Raw genomic sequence first — 18,832 nt, forward strand, 5'->3', positions numbered from 1 at the left:
TTTCAACCCTCTTGTCTAACGTGGTATAAGCAGGGTAGAGTCCGGGGAGCTTCCTCTCAGCGGTGCTGTGGAGAAAAAAAGGCGCTGGTGAGTGCTAAGGGAGAAGCCCCGCCCCCTCGGAGGCGGGCTTCTGTCCCGCTTAAACTGTAAAATTGGTGGGGGCTCATACATTTATACAGTGCCCAGCTGTATATATGTTATATTTTTGCGAAAGAGGTTTATATTGCTGCCCAGGGCGCCCCCCCTGCGCCCTGCACCCTTACAGTGACCGGAGTATGTGAGGTGTATGGGAGCAAAGGCACACAGTGCTGTGCGTTACCTCAGTGAAGATCATGAAGTCTTCTGCAGCCTCTGAAGTCTTCTTTTCTTCTCATACTCACCCGGCTTCTATCTTCCGGCTCTGCGAGGGGGACGGCGGCGCGGCTCTGGGACGGACGGCGAGGGTGAGATCCTGCGTACCAATCCCTCTGAAGCTAATGGTGTCCAGTAGCCTAAGAAGCAGGACCTTGCAACTCAGAGAGTAGGGCTGCTTCTCTCCCCTCAGTCCCTCGATGAGGGAGTCTGTTGCCAGCAGTGCTCCCTGAAAATTAAAAACCTAACAAAATACTTTCTGTCAGAAAGCTCAGGAGAGCTCCTGAAAAGCACCCAGTCTCCACTGGGCACAGTATCAAACTGAGGTCTGGAGGAGGGGCATAGAGGGAGGAGCCAGTGCACACCCAGAACTAAAGTCTTTCTTAAAGTGCCCATGTCTCCTGCGGAGCCCGTCTATCCCCATGGTCCTTACGGAGTCCCCAGCATCCTCTAGGACGTTAGAGAAAATAGGATTTTAATACCTACTGGTAAATCCTTTTCTCTTATTCCGTAGAGGATGCTGGGCACCCGTCCCAGTGCGTACTGTGTCTGCAGTTATTAAATGGCCCTTAACTCCAGAACATTTATGTGGAGACAACTTTCCTGACTTGACCATCTTCCTTGGATGTTTTCCCCCTGTGTGACTGCTCCCCAGCCTCGGAGGGTTGCATCCGTGGTCCCTAGGATCCCGTCCTGGATCCCAAACCATCGCCCCTCTAGGTGGTGAGAACTGTGCAGCCACCAATGGAGTGAGATTCTGGTCTTGGAAGACAGGATTATCCTCCGGTGCATGTGTAGGTGGGATCCGGACCACTTGTCCAACAGGTCCCACTGGAACACTCTGGCATGGAGCCTGCCAAACTGAATGGCCTCGTAGGCCGCAACCATCTTCCCCAGCAACCGAATGCATTGATGGATTAACACTCTTGCTGGTTTCAGAATTTGTTTGACCAGACTCTGGATCTCCAGAGCCATTCCACTAGAAGAAAACCTCTTCTGTGTCCAGTATCACTCCCAAAAACAACAACCGCGTCATTAGGACCAACTGCGATTTTGGCAAGTTTAGGAGCCAACCATGTTGTTAAAGAACTGTCAGGGAGAGTAGATGTTTTGCACCAACTGGTACCGGGATCGCGTCCTTTATCAGGAGATCATCCAAGTACGGGATAATTGTGACTCCTTGCTTGCGAAGGAGAACCATCATTTCCGCCATCACCCTGGTGAAAATCCTCGGAGCCGTGGACAGACCAAACGGCAACGTCTGAAATTGGTAATGACAATCCTGAATTGCAAACCTCAGGTAGCTTGATGCAGTGGCTAAATGGGAACATGTAAGTAGGCATCCTTTATGTCTACCAAAACCATGAAATCTCCTTTATCCCCCGGACTGGAGATCACTACCCTGAGAGATTCCATCTTGAAATTGAATTTCTTTAGGTAGAAATTAAGGGATTTCAGATTTAAGATTGGTCTGACTGAGCTGTCCGGCTTCGGGACCACGAAGAGGCTTGAATAAAAACCTTCTCCCTGCTGACTAAGGCTGATTTGAACAATTGGTGAGGGGGAACTTCTTGAAACCCCAGTTTGTACCCTTGGGACACTATTTGTAAAACCCACGAGTCCAGGTCCGAATGAATCCAGAACTGACTGAAGAGTTTTAGACGTGCCCCCCAGTGGCGGAACTAGCGAGCAGTGGGCCCATGTGCGACAAAATGGCTTGGGCCCCCCCCCCCATCCCATCCCATCCAAGTCCACCCCCTCACCCCTGGAGAGGATCTGGTGAGGGGGGCCTGCTCAGGGAAGTGGATACCTAGCAACAGTGCCGTAACTAGACATTTTAGCAGTGTGTGCAAGAAACGGCATTGGAGCCCCACCCCTGCATGCAAAACAGGGGCAGTGCGCGCCGTAGGCGCGCGCAAAAAAACATAGTGGCGTGGCTTCGTGGTTAAGGGGTGTGGCCACAAAATAATACCAATTCATAAAACGGTGCACAGTAGTCTCCATTATTCAAATTACGCCGCACAGTAGCACCACTACACCAGGTAGAGACCCTTTTACACCTTACGGCGGACAGATTCCTCTTTTTACACATTACAGCAGACAGCGTCCTCTTTTTACACATTACAGCAGACAGCGTCCCCTTTTTACACATTACGGCAGACAGCATCCCCCTTTTTTACACAACGGCAGACAGCGTGCCCTTGTTACACATAGCGGCAGACAGCGTACATTTTTTTCACATAACGGCAGACAGCCTGCCCTTGTTAAACATAGCGGCAGACAGCGTACACTTTTTACACATAACGGCAGACAGCCTGCCCTTGTTAAACATAGCTGCAGACAGCGTACACTTTTTTCACATAACAGCAGTCAGCCTGCCCTTGTTATACATAATGGCAGACATCGTACACTTTTTACACATTACAGCAGACAGCTTGCCCTTGTTACACATTACAGCAGACAGCTTGCCCTTGTTACACATTATGGCAGACAGCGTGCCCTTGTTACACATTACAGCAGACAGCATCCCCCTTGTTACACATTACGGCAGGCAGATTCCCCCTTGTTACACATTGCGGCAAGCAGATTCCCCCTTTTTACACATTGCGGCAAGCAGCTTCCTCCTTTTTACACATTGCGGCAGGCAGATTCCCCCTTTTTACACATTGCGGCAGGCAGTCCCCCTTTTTACACATAGCTGCAGGCAGATTCCCCCTTTTTACACATAGCGGCAGGCAGATTCCCCCTTTTTACACATTGCGGCAGGCAGTCCCCCTTTTTACACATAGCTGCAGGCAGATTCCCCCTTTTAACACATAGCTGCAGGCAGATTCCCCCCTTTTACACATAGCTGCAGGCAGATTCCCCCTTTTTACACAAAAAGCGGCAGGCAGATTCCCCCTTTTTACACATAGCGGCAGGCAGATTCCCCCTTTTTACACATAGCGGCAGGCAGATTCCCCCTTTTTACACATAGCGGCAGGCAGTCCCAACAAAGAAAGAAAGAGACGAAAGAAAGAAAGAAAGAAAGAAAGAAAGAAAGAAAGAAAGAAAGAAAGAAAGAAAGAAAGAAGAATTATACTTACCCTCTCCGCTGGCTCAGGCTCCTCGTGCAGCTTGACGATTCCCGGGCAGTAGAGAAGGAGGAGAAGGGAGGTGGAGGAGGGAGCCGCAGCAGCGCTGTGTTATTGGTGGAGGCGCTGCTGCTGCTGCCCCTCTGCTTCACTATAGGCTGTTCTCGGAAGACAGCCTATAGTGAAGCAGAGGGGCAGCAGCAGCAGCGCCTCCACCAGTAACAAAGCGCTGCTGCGGCTCCTTCCTTCACCTCCCTCCTCCTCCTCCTCCCCCCCGTGCCGCTGCTCCTCTCATCTCCAAGCGACCCTCCTCCCTCTTCGTGTGTTACAGAGGCGGCAGCGTGTCTGGTGCTGCGGCTGCTGCCCGTAGTGCCCTGGCCTGATCTGTTCGTTACGACGGGCGGGCGGCGGGAGTCGCAGGACGCAGACCCGACGGGAGCGCTGGTGTGCGGCTGCGGCATGATACAATGAGTCATTGTGACTCATTGTAATGCCGGCGGCTGTGGGCCCTTGAGTGCGGCGGGGCCCCAGTGCAATGCACTGCCTGCCCTGCCAGTAGTTCCGCCCCTGGTGCCCCCCACTGGTGTGGGCTCCTGCAAGAGAGCCCCAGCGTCATGCAGTGGATTTGGCAGAAGCAGAGGACTCTGCTCCTGCGATCTTGAAGAGGCTTCTTGGAGTCAGCATCAGCATTCCCTTGGTGAATCCACAATGCCCTCCTCTCCGAGACTGCCATGAAATTGGCCCGTGAGCACTTGTGCCCGGTGTAGGATTTTTAAATATGTGTAGTTTACTGTATGCAAGGGTTTAAAACCTTTTAGGAACTGAGATCTAAGGTGTATTACATGTAGTTTAAAAAAAACAAAAAAGGTTTATTTTATGGCAGTAGTTTCCAAACTGGGGTTCTTGCACTGGTAGCATAGTTTGGTGGTCCAGGACCAATTAAAATTATTTATACTTTATTAAATTGGCAAAACCATTCCCTCACAACATAACTGAACCTGAGAATGACATGCTATAAACACAATTTACTTAATTTTATATTTTTTTCTGAATTTCTCAATAAAAAAAACTTTGGCCTAGGGGTGCCGTGAAACAAATTTTGATACTATTTATTTATATAGTGCTCTTTCTCCAACAGGACTCAAGGCGCTTGAGATATGGCTTCTGGAACTGAACACAGGATTCTAAATGTGGCTGTACCAAGGACCTATACAGTGGCATTACAGGTTGAGTATCCCTTATCCAAAATGCTTGGGACCAGAGGAATTTTGGATATCGGATTTTTCTGTATTTTGGAATAATTGCATACCATAACGAGATATTATGGTGATGGGACCTAAATCTAAGCACAGAATGCATTTATGTTTCATATATACCATATACACACAGCCTGAAGGTCATTTTAGCCAATATTTTTTATAACTTTGTGCATTAAACAAAGTGTGTGTACATTCACAGAATTCATTTATGTGTCATATACACCTTATACACACAGTCTGAAGTTCATTTAATACAATATTTTTAATAACTTTGAGTATTAAACAAAGTTTGTGTACACTGAGCCATCAAAAAACAAAGGTTTCACTATCTCAGTCTCACTCAAAAAAGTCCGTATTTCGGAATATTCCGTATTTCGGAATATTTGGATATGGGATACTCAACCTGTATTACTTTTTTCTGCTACTGGTTCTTTACCTATGCAAACAAGCATCTGACTTGCCTTTCCTATTGCTTTGTTACATTGCTCACCTGAAATAGTAATACTTAGATAGCTTTCCTCTTGCCATTATAATGCCCTTAATATTATAGTTAGCCTTTGTATTTTTGAGACGTGTATGATTTTGCATTTTTTGGCATTAAATGTTGCCATGTTCTTGACCATTCCTCTAGTGCAGGGGCGGAACTGCCAGAGACAACGGAGTCAGTTGCCGCCGGGCTCCAGCCCTAAAGGGGCTTCCTCCATTGCCCTCCGGCTGTTACGTGCCCTTCCTACTAAATAGACAAAGGCGCTACCAGCAGGGTCTCGCAGTTTGTACATTCCATGCCGTAACACCCTTCTTTCCACCTTTTTAAAGACCCAGCCCAGCAGCCTCGCCGCTGCCACCACCGCTAGCTGCAGCACTGCCAGCGGTGGGGTGCCCCTGCTTCTTCTCACACCACAGATAGCTGGGCAGCACTGCAACTGCCTGCCTGATTGCTCCGCCCCCTTCCGGCTCCCAAGCACCTCTGCTGCCCAGTGATCCAGGAGCCTGCTGCTAGGAAGAAGTGGCCGAGCTTCAGCAAGCGAGTCTGGACACTGGCGGAGGAAGCCATGATAACCAGATAATGGGGAGTGGAGAGCCAGTTCCAAGGTAATACTTTATACAGCTGGTTGAGATCCTGGTCGGTGGATATGGATTCCAAGAAAACCCTGGAGGTGCTTCCTTTCAAGGGAGACACTCTCTTTGGAGAAGACCTCAATAAGATTGTAGCTGATCTGGCTACTGCTAAAACAGCTTGCCTACCTAGTATGACTCCTACCACGCAGAAGGCTAAAAGTACTTTCCCTTGGCCCTTTCATCCTCAAGGTAAAGCGTACCCAAGGTCAGGCATACCCAAAGCAAGCTCATGCTTCCAGACCTGACAAGCCCAGACTGAAGCAAGCCTGGGCTGCCCATCAGCCTGCTTCCAAAACGGACAAGCCTGCCGCATGACGGTGCAGGCCTCCCTCTGGGGGATCCCAGGGTGGGGGGCCCGACTTCTAGGTTTGGCATAATTCTAAGCTAGAGAATTCTGTTTGGAGCTCACCTTGTACTTTGTGAAGAAATAATCAGCATTGTGGCTGAGCAGATACATGTAGTGTGTGGCTGCAAACTGCATGGATCTGCTGCGTTGTAATGCTGATACTTTTTTTTTCAAAGTACCAATAGCTTCATATAATGTTCACAATTTTTATGCAGGATCAAATAGCTCAATAGGTAGGGTGTTTGATTAGAATTCAACAGGTTATAGGTTTGAATCCTGGGTATGGTAGTTATAGGTTTGAATCCTGGGTATGGTATAGTTGTTCTGACTGCCGGCATCCTATCACCTGGGATATCATACTAAATAAATGGAGTTGATCAATTTTTTTTTATTTTTTTTTTAAACTAGGGACAATTTCCAGATACTTTTCTTTATAACTGAGATTGCCCCCTGGAACTTCACATCAGTTGACAACTATGCATGAGTGGGCAGTGCTTGCTCTGGATGTGCCGTCATAAAAGAAAGCACAACTGACAGTTATCCTGGGCGTACACTACACAATTATCTGTCAGGCTATCTATCCAGTCTGGATGGATGGAATGAAAATCTGGTAATGTATAGAAGCAAATGTCAATTAACCATTTGCTCCCAAACACTAGAAAAGTGGTCAAAAATGGTCATTACACAAATTGGTTAAACCCAAAATTTAACCAATTTGTTTGAGGGACCATTTTTGTCCATTTTCTAGTGTTTGAGAGTAAATCGTTGATGGTCATTTGCTCACATAGATAACCGGATTTCTATTCCAACCAGCCAGTGTTGGAGATATGGTCTGCCAGATTACATAATGCATACCAGAGCCATAACTAGACTTTTTGGTGCCCTGTGACAGATAATTATATGCCCCCCCCCCTCCCCATTTTTGCAATATGGACAAAAGGCGCATGCCTTGTGGGGAAGGGGCATAACAAGATTGGTCTCAGAGAAAGCACATGAGATATGAAGATATATCTAGTATACTTGACACTCAATGGTTTGTGGTATTGCCGGGGTGCCCTCCTTAAATGCATATACAGTCACACATGGCGTGTTTGTGCAAATGGCATATCAGCAGTCAGCACTAACTGGTGACATGCCATTTGTACAAGTAAGCCATGTGTGACTAATATATAAACATACTTTATTAAATAACACCTCAAACTATCATACCCAGGATTCAAACCTATAACCTGTTGAATTCTAATCAAATACCCTACCCATTGAGCTACTTGATCCTGCATCTATTCTAACCTCCAAAAACAGATTCAGTTGCATTTTCCAGCGTGTTTTGTTTGCGCCTTTGCAAATGTCTTACATCGACAAACTTATTTAGTACTATTTTGCAAATAGGGTTACATTGTCGCAACATTGTGTTCCCTAATTGCTTGATTTTTTTAAATGCAACAATTGATAAAGACACCTGATAATTGCTCTGTGGAGTCTTATTTTGTGTCTACTTCTTATCTACATTTAATTCCCTACCTCTAATCAAGGCATTTTTAAATGCTGGGGGCTGCCAGGACGTGCGGCCTACCTAGACTTTAGATCTGAATTTGAAAGTACTTGTGAACTAACTTAATTTCCTACTTCTAAATTCATTCCTAAATTCACTACTTACATTAATCCTGTAGTTGGGCATTTTGAGCCTTCAATTGTGGGCATTGTTTTGTGTCCAGACCAGCAGCTGGTGGTGTGCATTTGCTGGAAAGGCATCGAAGACCTCCGATATGCTGCATCTCCTGATGTGTGTCTCCCTCAAGTGGCTGTCAGCAAATGCATGCTAGACACCCCATTCCAAGCTGATTGTGACATCACGGAACATGCATCATAGAACAGGCATGCTAGAATATGGGTCTTCAACCTGCGACCCTCCAGCTGCTGTGGAACTACATATACCAGCATGCCCTGCCTCAGTTTTAGCATACCTTAATAGCAAAACTGTGGCAGGGCATGCTGGGATGTGTAGTTTCACAGCAGCTGGAGGGCCACAGGATGAAGACCCATGTGCTAGAGCCAAGCCGCAGGTACATTGAATGCTAGCAAGCTGAATGTTTAAATCATTTTTGTTCCGCAGCATTCCAATGCGGAAGATTCCATGGAACCAGAGATTATTCCATTGAGATGGACATGCTGCCTGGATGACTGCACTGTGCAAATTAAATCACGGAGCCAGTTGGCTTGTGGGTGGCTCTGGTGACTGGGGGGTTGGGTGGGCGGTGTGTCGGAGGTGGAGCACATGCAAATGAATGTGTATCATCCAGCTAGTGAGAGTGAAAACTCATGCAGGAGTGTGCCTGCTTGTCAGTGGGTTATGCACCTTGCCAGGCGTCAAATCTACATGGAGCAGCTGGAGGGGACAAGAGCAGGTTTGCAAAATATAGATAGAAGAGCATATATGCTGGCGCATTCTCCATGATTGTGTCAGCTTATGTTTTGGTGCACTGCACTTTCCTTCACTAAGTTTTAGCCATTTTGGTTAAACGCAAGTGTAGTTGCTTCTCGCACTTTTGGCTGTGATCTTGTATCGTGGTTGAAGAGTCTGCTGGAGGGATTGTTTTCTTCATTGGCGAGAGACTGAAGATATTCCAGGATGGAAGGCTTGGGAACACTATCCGTTTTTCAGTTGTGGAAGAGTTGAAAGACCGGATTGGACTACATTCTATAGTAAAGGATATCTTTGTATTTATTAATCCTCCCTTTATATGTGTCTGTCTTTCAATAAAGCTTCGGGCTTGTGATTCCCTCACCCTCTTACACTCCACACACATAGCCTTATTAACTGTTGTATTATTGTATAGTTTAAATGTATAGTGCAGTTCATGATTTATAGTGTAGGCTGGCCTGTGCTGTAGTTCTTGAACTGTACTATACCGACAGCATTTGTATTGTGTTTTATCTGTGCTGCAACACAGTACTTATGTGTGTAATGTTTATGTATGTTTTTTTGCTTCTTTATGTCAATAAAGACTGCTTTTTCAATCCAATATCTGAAAACAATCAATGTTTATCTTTGATGGCAATAGAAGTGGTATGATATTTGCTGCTTTTGAAAGGCAATATCTGATATGTCCCCTATCTGGGAACCATATATTAAATGGCTTTTCAGAAAAGGAAGATGGTAGAAGAGCTTTCAGTTCTTGTTGGACCGATGCACATTTCCTATTCTAGCCTCCAAAAACAGATTCAGTTGCATTTTCCAGCGTGTTTTAAATGTGCCTTTGCAAATGTCTTACATCGACAAACTTATTTAGTACTATTTTGCAAATAGGGTTACATTGTTGCAACATTGTGTTCCCTAATTGCTTGATTTTTTAAATGCAACAATTGATAAAGACACCTGATAACTGCTCTGTGGAGTCTTATTTTGCGTCTACTTCTTATCTCCATTTAATTCCCTACCTCTAATCAAGGCATTTTTAAATGCTGGGGGCTGCCAGGACGTGAGGCCTACCTAGACTTTAGATCTGAATTTGAATGTACTTGTGAACTAACTTAATTTCCTACTTCTAAATTCATTCCTAAATTCACTACTTACATGAATCCTGTAGTTGGGCATTTTGGGACTTCGATTGTGGGCATTGTTTTGTGTCCAGACCAGCAGCAGGTGGTGTGCATTTGCTGGAAAGGCATCGAAGACCTCCGATATGCTGCATCTCCTGATGTGTGTCTCTCTCAAGTGGCTGTCAGCAAATGCCTGCTAGATACCCCATTCCAAGCTGATTGTGACATCACGGAACATGCATCATAGAACAGGCATGCTAGAACATGGGTCTTCAACCTGCGACCCTCCAGCTACTGTGGAACTACACATCCCAGCATGCCCTGCCTCAGTTTTAGCATACCTTAATAGCAAAACTGTGGCAGGGCATGCTGGGATGTGTAGTTTCACAGCAGCTGGAGGGCCACAGGATGAAGACCCATGTGCTAGAGCCAAGCCGCAGGTACATTGAATGCTAGCAAGCTGAATGTTTAAATCCTTTTTGTTCCGCAGCATTCCAATGCAGAAGATTCCATGGAACCAGAGATTATTCCATTGAGAAGGACATGCTGCCTGGATGACTGCACTGTGCAAATTAAGTCACGGAGCCAGTTGGCTTGTGGGTGGCTCTGGTCACTGGGTGGTTGGGTGGGTCGTGTGTCGGAGGTGGAGCACATGCAAATGATTGTGTATCATCCAGCTAGTGAGAGAGAAAACTCATGCAGGAGTGTGCCTGCTTGTCAGTAGGTTATGCACCTTTCCAGACGTCAAATCTACATGGAGCAGCTGGAGAGGACAAGAGCAGGTTTGCAAAATATAGACAGAAGAGCTCTCCAGCCTAGTTTGCTGTCTATTTCCACTTCTCTTTTCTTGAGCCGCTCCCTTCTATGCCCTTGCGCACTATCCTGACTTCTCCCGTCTGCTTACTTTGTGCCTTCCAATGCACAATGCAAACTACAGGTAGTGCTGCAGGGCCCACACCCTTTTACTTGCCTTACAGAGCAGCTCTGGAGCTGTTACAGTGCCCAGCTGCTGCAAGAAATCAGCTTGAATGCTTCAGGGGCTGGGGCATAGCCAACATGAGCCCCACACCGAAGGAGGGTGGAGGTGTTTAATGCGAACTAGAGGTCATCCAAGCGCCGCAAAAGGCCGCCATGCCCTGCACGCCCCTTTTCTCTTTTCATATGCAGACGAGGGTTAAAGCCAACTTTGACCCACTGCTTGGATGGCATTACCATATGCAAATCAATCTGCTGCAGGCCTTCCCCCAGGAATGCTTGCACTAGTTGTTGCATTTGGTTTGTTGTTTGGGGGTGCTTCAGTATTAGGCAGCCTTCTGCCCTCCCATGTTCATCTGAAAATATGTGTTCTCCCTGCAGTTGTTGTCCCCAGATGAGAGTTCCCTTGTGCTGCCTCAGTTGAATCTCCTTTACTTGACAGAGATGTGCCTGAGCAGCGGCCCTCTCCAGCCCTATCCCAAATCATACTTATCGTGCATAGGAGATACCATGGTCATGAAGATTGTTATCCCAGGGTGAGGTTCATTCATTGCATTCTGGGTATGCTGACCCCTGTGATTTCCCCAAATGTGGGAAACTTGACTGCATTATTTGTAGTAGTGGGGGACTGTGTTTGTGCTTTCCTCTGGTCAGCTCTGGTAGAAGTCAGATTTCTTTGTCTCATTTCTTCCTCTAGCCTTGTTCTTCTTTCGAGAGTTCCCTTGTGCTGCCTCAGTTGGATCTCCTTCACTTGACAGGGGGGTGCCCGAGCAGCGACCCTCCCCAGCTCTAGCCCAACTCCTACTTACCTGCCAGGTGAGATACTATGATCATGTAGGTGCTTCTCCCAGGGCAAGGCTCACCCATTGCACTCTGGGTGTGCTGCTCCTGCGATTTCCCCAAATGTGGGACACTTGACTGCATAATTTGTGTTTCCCCTGGTCGGCTCTCGTATAATTCAGATCTCTTTGTCTCAGGTCTCTCTCCAGCCTAGTTTGCTGTCTGTTTCCACTTCTCTTTTCTTGAGCCGCTCCCTTCTATGCCCTTGCGCACTATTCTGACCTCTCCTGTCTGCTTACTTTGTGCCTTCCAACGCACAATGCAAACTACAGGTAGTGCTGCAGGGCCCACACCCTTTTACATGCTTTACAGAGCAGCTCTGGAGCTGTTACAGTGCCCAGCTGCTGCAAGAAATCAGCTTGAATGCTTCAGGGGCTGGGGCATAGCCAACATGAGCCCCACACCGAAGGAGGGTGGAGATGTTTAATGCGAATTAGGGGTCATCCAAGCGCCGCAAAAGGCCGCCATGCCCTGCACATCCCTTTTTTCTTTTCATATGCAGACGAGGGTTGAAGCCAACTTTGACCCACTGCTTGGATGACATCACCATATGCAAATCCATCTGCTGCAGGCCTTCCCCAGGAATGCTTGCACTAGTTGTTGCATTTGGTTTGTTGTTTGGGGGTGCTTCAGTATTAGGCAGCCTTCTGCCCTCCCATGTTCATCTGAAAATATGTGTTCTCCCTGCAGTTGTTGTCCCCAGATGAGAGTTCCCTTGTGCTGCCTCAGTTGAATCGCCTTTACTTGACAGAGATGTGCCTGAGCAGCGGCCCTCCCCAGCCCTATCCCAAATCATACTTATTTTGCATAGGAGATACCATGGTCATGAAGATTGTTCTCCCAGGGTGAGGTTCATTCATTGCATTCTGGGTATGCTGACCCCTGTGATTTCCCCAAATGTTGGAAACTCGACTGCATTATTTGTGGTAGTGGGGGACTGTGTTTGTGCTTTCCTCTGGTCAGCTCTGGTAAAAGACAGATTTCTTTGTCTCAGATCTTCCTCTAGCCTTGTTCTTCTTTCGAGAGTTCCCTTGTGCTGCCTCAGTTGGATCTCCTTCACTTGACAGGGGGGTGCCCGAGCAGCGACCCTCCCCAGCTCTAGCCCAACTCCTACTTACCTGCCAGGTGAGATACTATGATCATGTAGGTGCTTCTCCCAGGGCAAGGCTCACCCATCGCACTCTGGGTGTGCTGCCCCTGTGATTTCCCCAAATGCGGGAAACTTGACTGCATAATTTGTGTTTCCCCTGGTCGGCTCTCGTATAATTCAGATGTCTTTGTCTCAGGTCTCTCTCCAGCCTAGTTTGCTGTCTGTTTCCACTTCTCTTTTCTTGAGCCGCTCCCTTCTATGCCCTTGCGCACTATCCTGACTTCTCCCGTCTGCTTACTTTTTGCCTTCCAACGCACAATGCGAACTACAGGTAGTGCTGCAGGGCCCACACCCTTTTACTTGCCTTACAGAGCAGCTCTGGAGCTGTTACAGTGCCCAGCTGCTGCAAGAAATCAGCTTGAATGCTTCAGGGGCTGGGGCATAGCCAACATGAGCCCCACACCGAAGGAGGGTGGAGGTGTTTAATGCGAACTAGGGGTCATCCAAGCGCCGCAAAAGGCCGCCATGCCCTGCATGCCAATTTTCTCTTTTCATATGCAGACGAGGGTTGAAGCCAACTTTGACCCACTGCTTGGATGACATCACCATATGCAAATCCATCTGCTGCAGGCCTTCCCCCAGGAATGCTTGCACTAGTTGTTGCATTTGGTTTGTTGTTTGGGGGTGCTTCAGTATTAGGCAGCCGTCTGCCCTCCCATGTTCATCTGAAAATATGTGTACCTCCTGCAGTTGTTGTCCCCAGATGAGAGTTCCCTTGTGCTGCCTCAGTTGAATCTCCTTTACTTGACAGAGATGTGCCTGAGCAGCGGCCCTCCCCAGCCCTATCCCAAATCATACTTATTTTGCATAGGAGATACCATGGTCATGAAGATTGTTCTCCCAGGGTGAGGTTCATTCATTGCATTCTGGGTATGCTGACCCCTGTTATTTCCCCAAATGTGGTAAACTTGACTGCATTATTTGTGGTAGTGGGGGACTGTGTTTGTGCTTTCCTCTGGTCAGCTCTGGTAAAAGTCAGATTTCTTTGTCTCAGATCTTCCTCTAGCCTTGTTCTTCTTTCGAGAGTTCCCTTGTGCTGCCTCAGTTGGATCTCCTTCACTTGACAGGGGGGTGCCCGAGCAGCGACCCTCCCCAGCTCTAGCCCAACTCCTTCTTACCTGCTAGGTAAGATACTATGATCATGAAGGTGCTTCTCCCAGGGCAAGGCTCACCAATTGCACTCTGGGTGTGCTGCTCCTGCGATTTCCCCAAATGTGGGAAACTTGACTGCATAATTTGTGTTTCCCCTGGTCGGCTCTCGTATAATTCAGATCTCTTTGTCTCATGTCTCTCTCCAGCCTAGTTTGCTGTCTGTTTACACTTCTCTTTTCTTGAGCCACTCCCTTCTATGCCCTTGCGCACTATCTTGACTTCTCCCGTCTGCTTACTTTGTGCCTTCCAACGCACAATGCGAACTACAGGTAGTGCTGCAGGGCCCACACCCTTTTAGTTTCCTTACAGAGCAGCTCTGGAGCTATTACAGTGCCCAGCTGCTGCAAGTAATCAGCTTGAATGCTTCAGGGGCTGGGGCATAGCCAACATGAGCCCCACACCGAAGTAGGGTGGAGGTGTTTAATGCGAACTAGGGGTCATCCAAGCGCCGCAAAAGGCCGCCATGCCCTGCACGCCCCTTTTCTCTTTTCATATGCAGACGAGGGTTGAAGCCAACTTTGACCCACTGCTTGGATGACATCACCATATGCAAATCCATCTGCTGCAGGCCTTCCCCCAGGAATGCTTGTACTAGTTGTTGCATTTGGTTTGTTGTTTGGGGGTGCTTCAGTATTAGGCAGCCTTCTGCCCTCCCATGTTCATCTGAAAATATGTGTTCTCCCTGCAGTTGTTGTCCCCAGATGAGAGTTCCCTTGTGCTGCCTCAGTTGAATCTCCTTTACTTGACAAGGGAGGCATTTTGGATTTTTTCTTTGGGTACCCTTACACCTGATGGTCTGAATGAGAGCATCGAACTGAACAACATTGGCAGTCTCTGAAGATTTTATCTATTGATTTACCTAATATATTATTTATTGAATATCCATTTATTGTATGTTTAATAAATAAACAAAATTATTAGAAGTAGCTATTTTGGAAACAGCTTTCCTCTTAGGATGAAACTGTATAATCCTGTTGTGTGTATACCTTTAAAGTTCCTTAGTAAAATCCACTAGTAATGATGAACATCAGATTTCTTCCTCCATCCTCTTTTTACACTTTCTCTTGGTTCTATATATATATTTTTTTTTCTATTTTTATTTTTTTCCCCTCCTTCTCCCAAAAGGCCACCCTCCCTCCCCCCCCCTCCCTGTTTTAAATTTTAAAATCTTTAAATATTTAAATCTTCGAATCCTTAAATTGTCTGTTTAATATTTATTTTTTCTTCAATTCTTTTTGTTGTTTAAACAGCAATGTAATTATTCCAGGGGTTAAAATAATGAAATATAGAAATAATATTAACAAAAATTAAAGGTAAAAATGAATTGATAGAATGATCCCATTAAAAGTAAATAAATAATATGGATGTTAAGCTGAGCAGGTTGGATTCGAACATGGGACTAGTTGCATAGAGTGCAGGTGATGTTTCCCCTGCGCCACAAGAACTGCTTTAGTAGTGGCATGGATTTATGTTACCCTAAAAGGTTTTATATAAGTAAATGGGGATCCTTAGTGCTGAGTCTCTGAATTATGTATATGTGATTATAGATATGAGGTATTGATTGAAAGATTATAGGTTAATCTGTATATAGATTATATATTTTCTGTTATTTTTTAAACCACCTTGTTGCTTATTTTATTATTATTTTTAATCACCATGTTGCTTATTTTTATATTATGAAATGCCTTTATATGTGCAATTGCAATTAGAAAGTTGTTCCATATGTGAGTCATTACATGTATGCATCCAATTAGTACATGTATGTATCCTATCAACTAATTAGTAATACTATTGGTCCGGTGCATTTTAAAAAGAGCCTGCTAGGCTGCTGATGTATCCTCTGACGAAACCGCTCTTGGATAACAGCGGAGAAACGCGTAAGGAAGGTGATTACCGGACACTCTGATTGCTGAGATATAAGCCCGTTCATGAACGAGCTACATCACGGCGGACGTCTGATGTAAAGACAGCGGTGAAGGGGAAAAAGCAATTTGAGACCGAGCAAAAGGAGGTCTCTACCCCACGGCAGGGAGAAATATCCCGACCGCGAGTGCCAATAAGATCCAGCCACGGTTAACGGGGGTCGTAGCATACCGCTGTGTTTCACCAACCATCACAGCGCTCTCCCCCTGTTTTCTTTCATTACTCACGTGAGTTACATATGAACTTTAACTGCAGTAAATAAGAGGCGTTGGTTACAACTGTTGCTGTTCATCCACAAGAAGGAATTTAATGTATCAATTACAATTGGAAAGTAACGATTAAATTACAACAGCTGTATCCAGGAGGATTTTTTGGACACTTTAATAAACATTCCGTTGTCATCAAGGGCAATATGAAATAGATCCTGATTACATTTAGATATGGATAGTGGTGCCTATATATGTTGACTCCATTGTAATTTATTGAATGTGTGTTTCTTCTGTCTATATATATTTTTTAAAAATAAAGAGCTTGTATATTTTATTTTTTGCGCTCCCTTGATAACAAGTGTGATTATCTTTAAAATTTGGTTTATTATTGGTAGAACAGTACTACCTATGGGAGCAGCATTTTATAATATATGGTGAAAATTAATAGATGTATAAAGATTAAATAAGCAACAAATTGGTGAAATAGATAAGTTTTGATAGGAGCGCTGGGTTCTATATATATATATTGACATTTGGTTATATATATGTATAGACTTTATAAATTCTTGACAGAGATGTGCCTGAGCCCTCCCCAGCCCTATCCCAAATCATACTTATTTTGCATAGGAGATACCATGGTCATGAAGATTGTTCTCCCAGGGTGAGGTTCATTCATTGCATTCTGGGTATGCTGACCCCTGTTATTTCCCCAAATGTGGTAAACTTGACAGCATTATTTGTGGTAGTGGGGGACTGTGTTTGTGCTTTCCTCTGGTCAGCTCTGGTAAAAGTCAGATTTCTTTGTCTCAGATCTTCCTCTAGCCTTGTTCTTCTTTCGAGAGTTCCCTTGTGCTGCCTCAGTTGGATCTCCTTCACTTGACAGGGGGGTGCCCGAGCAGCGACCCTCCCCAGCTCTAGCCCAACTCCTACTTACCTGCCAGGTGAGATATTATGATCATGAAGGTGCTTCTCCCAGGGCAAGGCTCACCCATTGCACTCTGGGTGTGCTGCTTCTGCGGTTTCCCCAAATGTTGGACACTTGACTGCATAATTTGTGTTTCCCCTGGTCGGCTCTCGTATAATTCAGATCTCTTTGTCTCAGGTCTCTCTCCAGCCTAGTTTGCTGTCTGTTTCCACTTCTCTTTTCTTGAGTTGCTCCCTTCTATGCCCTTGCTCACTATCCTGACTTCTCCCGTCTGCTTACTTTGTGCCTTCCAACGCATAATGCAAACTACAGGTAGTGCTGCAGGGCCCACACCCTTTTACTTGCCTTACAGAGCAGCTCTGGAGCTGTTACAGTGCCCAGCTGCTGCAAGAAATCAGCTTGAATGCTTCAGGGGCTGGGGCATAGCCCCACACCGAAGGTGGGTGGAGGTGTTTAATGCGAACTAGGGGTCATCCAAGTGCCGCAAAAGGCCGCCATGCCCTGCACGCCCCTTTTCTCTTTTCATATGTAGACGAGGGTTGAAGCCAACTTTGACCCACTGCTTGGATGACATCACCATATGCAAATCCATCTGCTGCAGGCCTTCCCCCAGGAATGCTTGCACTAGTTGTTGCATTTGGTTTGTTGTTTGGGGGTGCTTCAGTATTAGGCAGCCTTCTGCCCTACCATGTTCATCTGAAAATATGTGTTCTCCCTGCAGTTGTTGTCCCCAGATGAGAGTTCCCTTGTGCTGCCTCAGTTGAATCTCCTTTACATGACAGAGATGTGCCTGAGCAGCGGCCCTCCCCAGCCCTATCCCAAGTCATACTTATTTTGCATAGGAGATACCATGGTCATGAAGATTGTTCTCCCAGGGTGAGGTTCATTCATTGCATTCTGGGTATGCTGACCCCTGTGATTTCCACAAATGTGGGGAACTCGACTGCATTATTTGTGGTAGTGGGGGACTGTGTTTGTTCTTTCCTCTGGTCAGCTCTGGTAAAAGTCAGATTTCTTTGTCTCAGATCTTCCTCTAGCCTTGTTCTTCTATCGAGAGTTTCCTTGTGCTGCCTCAGTTGGATCTACTTCACTTGACAGGGGGGTGCCCGAGCAGCGACCCTCCCCAGCTCTAGCCCAACTCCTACTTACCTGCCAGGTGAGATACTATGATCATGAAGGTGCTTCTCCCAGGGCAAGGCTCACCCATTGCACTCTGGGTGTGCTACTCCTGCGGTTTCCCCAAATGTTGGACACTTGACTGCATAATTTGTGTTTCACCTGGTCGGCTCTCGTATAATTCAGATCTCTTTGTCTCAGGTCACTCTCCAGCCTAATTTGCAGTCTGTTTCCACTTCTCTTTTCTTGAGTTGCTCCCTTCTATGCCCTTGCGCACTATCCTGACTTCTCCCGTCTGCTTACTTTGTGCCTTCCAACGCACAATGCAAACTACAGGTAGTGCTGCAGGGCCCACACCCTTTTACTTGCCTTACAGAGCAGCTCTGGAGCTGTTACAGTGCCCAGCTGCTGCAAGAAATCAGCTTAAATGCTTCAGGGGCTGAGGCATAGCCATCATGAGCCCCACACCGAAGGAGGGTGGAGGTGTTTAATGCGAACTAGGGGTCATCCAAGCACCGCAAAAGGCCGCCATGCCCTGCATGCCAATTTTCTCTTTTCATATGCAGACGAGGGTTGAAGCCAACTTTGACCCACTGCTTGGATGACATCACCATATGCAAATCCATCTGCTGCAGGCCTTCCCCCAGGAATGCTTGCACTAGTTGTTGCATTTGGTTTGTTGTTTGGGGGTGCTTTAGTATTAGGCAGCCTTCTGCCCTCCCATGTTCATCTGAAAATATGTGTACCTCCTGCAGTTGTTGTCCCCAGATGAGAGTTCCCTTGTGCTGCCTCAGTTGAATCTCCTTTACTTGACAGAGATGTGCCTGAGCAGCGGCCCTCCCCAGCCCTATCC

General features: G+C 46.4%; 10 non-coding genes across 10 annotated transcripts; all 10 read left to right on the plus strand.

Annotated features, from left to right (window-relative positions):
• The first annotated feature begins 11,149 nt into the window (after positions 1–11,149).
• Positions 11,150–11,313, plus strand: LOC134951637 (U1 spliceosomal RNA). The gene has a single exon (XR_010184340.1). It is a non-coding gene; the product is annotated as a U1 spliceosomal RNA (small nuclear RNA).
• Positions 11,314–11,465: 152 nt separating this feature from the next.
• LOC134952581 (U1 spliceosomal RNA) lies at positions 11,466–11,628 on the plus strand. Its single transcript, XR_010185074.1, has one exon. It is a non-coding gene; the product is annotated as a U1 spliceosomal RNA (small nuclear RNA).
• A 670-nt stretch (positions 11,629–12,298) lies between these two features.
• On the plus strand, positions 12,299–12,462 carry LOC134950788 (U1 spliceosomal RNA). Its single transcript, XR_010183646.1, has one exon. It is a non-coding gene; the product is annotated as a U1 spliceosomal RNA (small nuclear RNA).
• Positions 12,463–12,614: 152 nt separating this feature from the next.
• LOC134952967 (U1 spliceosomal RNA) lies at positions 12,615–12,777 on the plus strand. The gene has a single exon (XR_010185324.1). It is a non-coding gene; the product is annotated as a U1 spliceosomal RNA (small nuclear RNA).
• Positions 12,778–13,448: 671 nt separating this feature from the next.
• On the plus strand, positions 13,449–13,612 carry LOC134950842 (U1 spliceosomal RNA). The gene has a single exon (XR_010183690.1). It is a non-coding gene; the product is annotated as a U1 spliceosomal RNA (small nuclear RNA).
• Positions 13,613–13,764: 152 nt separating this feature from the next.
• LOC134953565 (U1 spliceosomal RNA) lies at positions 13,765–13,927 on the plus strand. The gene has a single exon (XR_010185642.1). It is a non-coding gene; the product is annotated as a U1 spliceosomal RNA (small nuclear RNA).
• A 2,621-nt stretch (positions 13,928–16,548) lies between these two features.
• Positions 16,549–16,712, plus strand: LOC134951223 (U1 spliceosomal RNA). The gene has a single exon (XR_010184003.1). It is a non-coding gene; the product is annotated as a U1 spliceosomal RNA (small nuclear RNA).
• A 152-nt stretch (positions 16,713–16,864) lies between these two features.
• LOC134953127 (U1 spliceosomal RNA) lies at positions 16,865–17,027 on the plus strand. Its single transcript, XR_010185442.1, has one exon. It is a non-coding gene; the product is annotated as a U1 spliceosomal RNA (small nuclear RNA).
• A 661-nt stretch (positions 17,028–17,688) lies between these two features.
• On the plus strand, positions 17,689–17,852 carry LOC134951060 (U1 spliceosomal RNA). Its single transcript, XR_010183869.1, has one exon. It is a non-coding gene; the product is annotated as a U1 spliceosomal RNA (small nuclear RNA).
• Positions 17,853–18,004: 152 nt separating this feature from the next.
• Positions 18,005–18,167, plus strand: LOC134952998 (U1 spliceosomal RNA). Its single transcript, XR_010185349.1, has one exon. It is a non-coding gene; the product is annotated as a U1 spliceosomal RNA (small nuclear RNA).
• Positions 18,168–18,832: the final 665 nt, after the last annotated feature.

This window comes from Pseudophryne corroboree, chromosome 8, assembly GCF_028390025.1.
Source record: "Pseudophryne corroboree isolate aPseCor3 chromosome 8, aPseCor3.hap2, whole genome shotgun sequence".
Lineage (NCBI taxonomy): Eukaryota > Metazoa > Chordata > Amphibia > Anura > Myobatrachidae > Pseudophryne > Pseudophryne corroboree.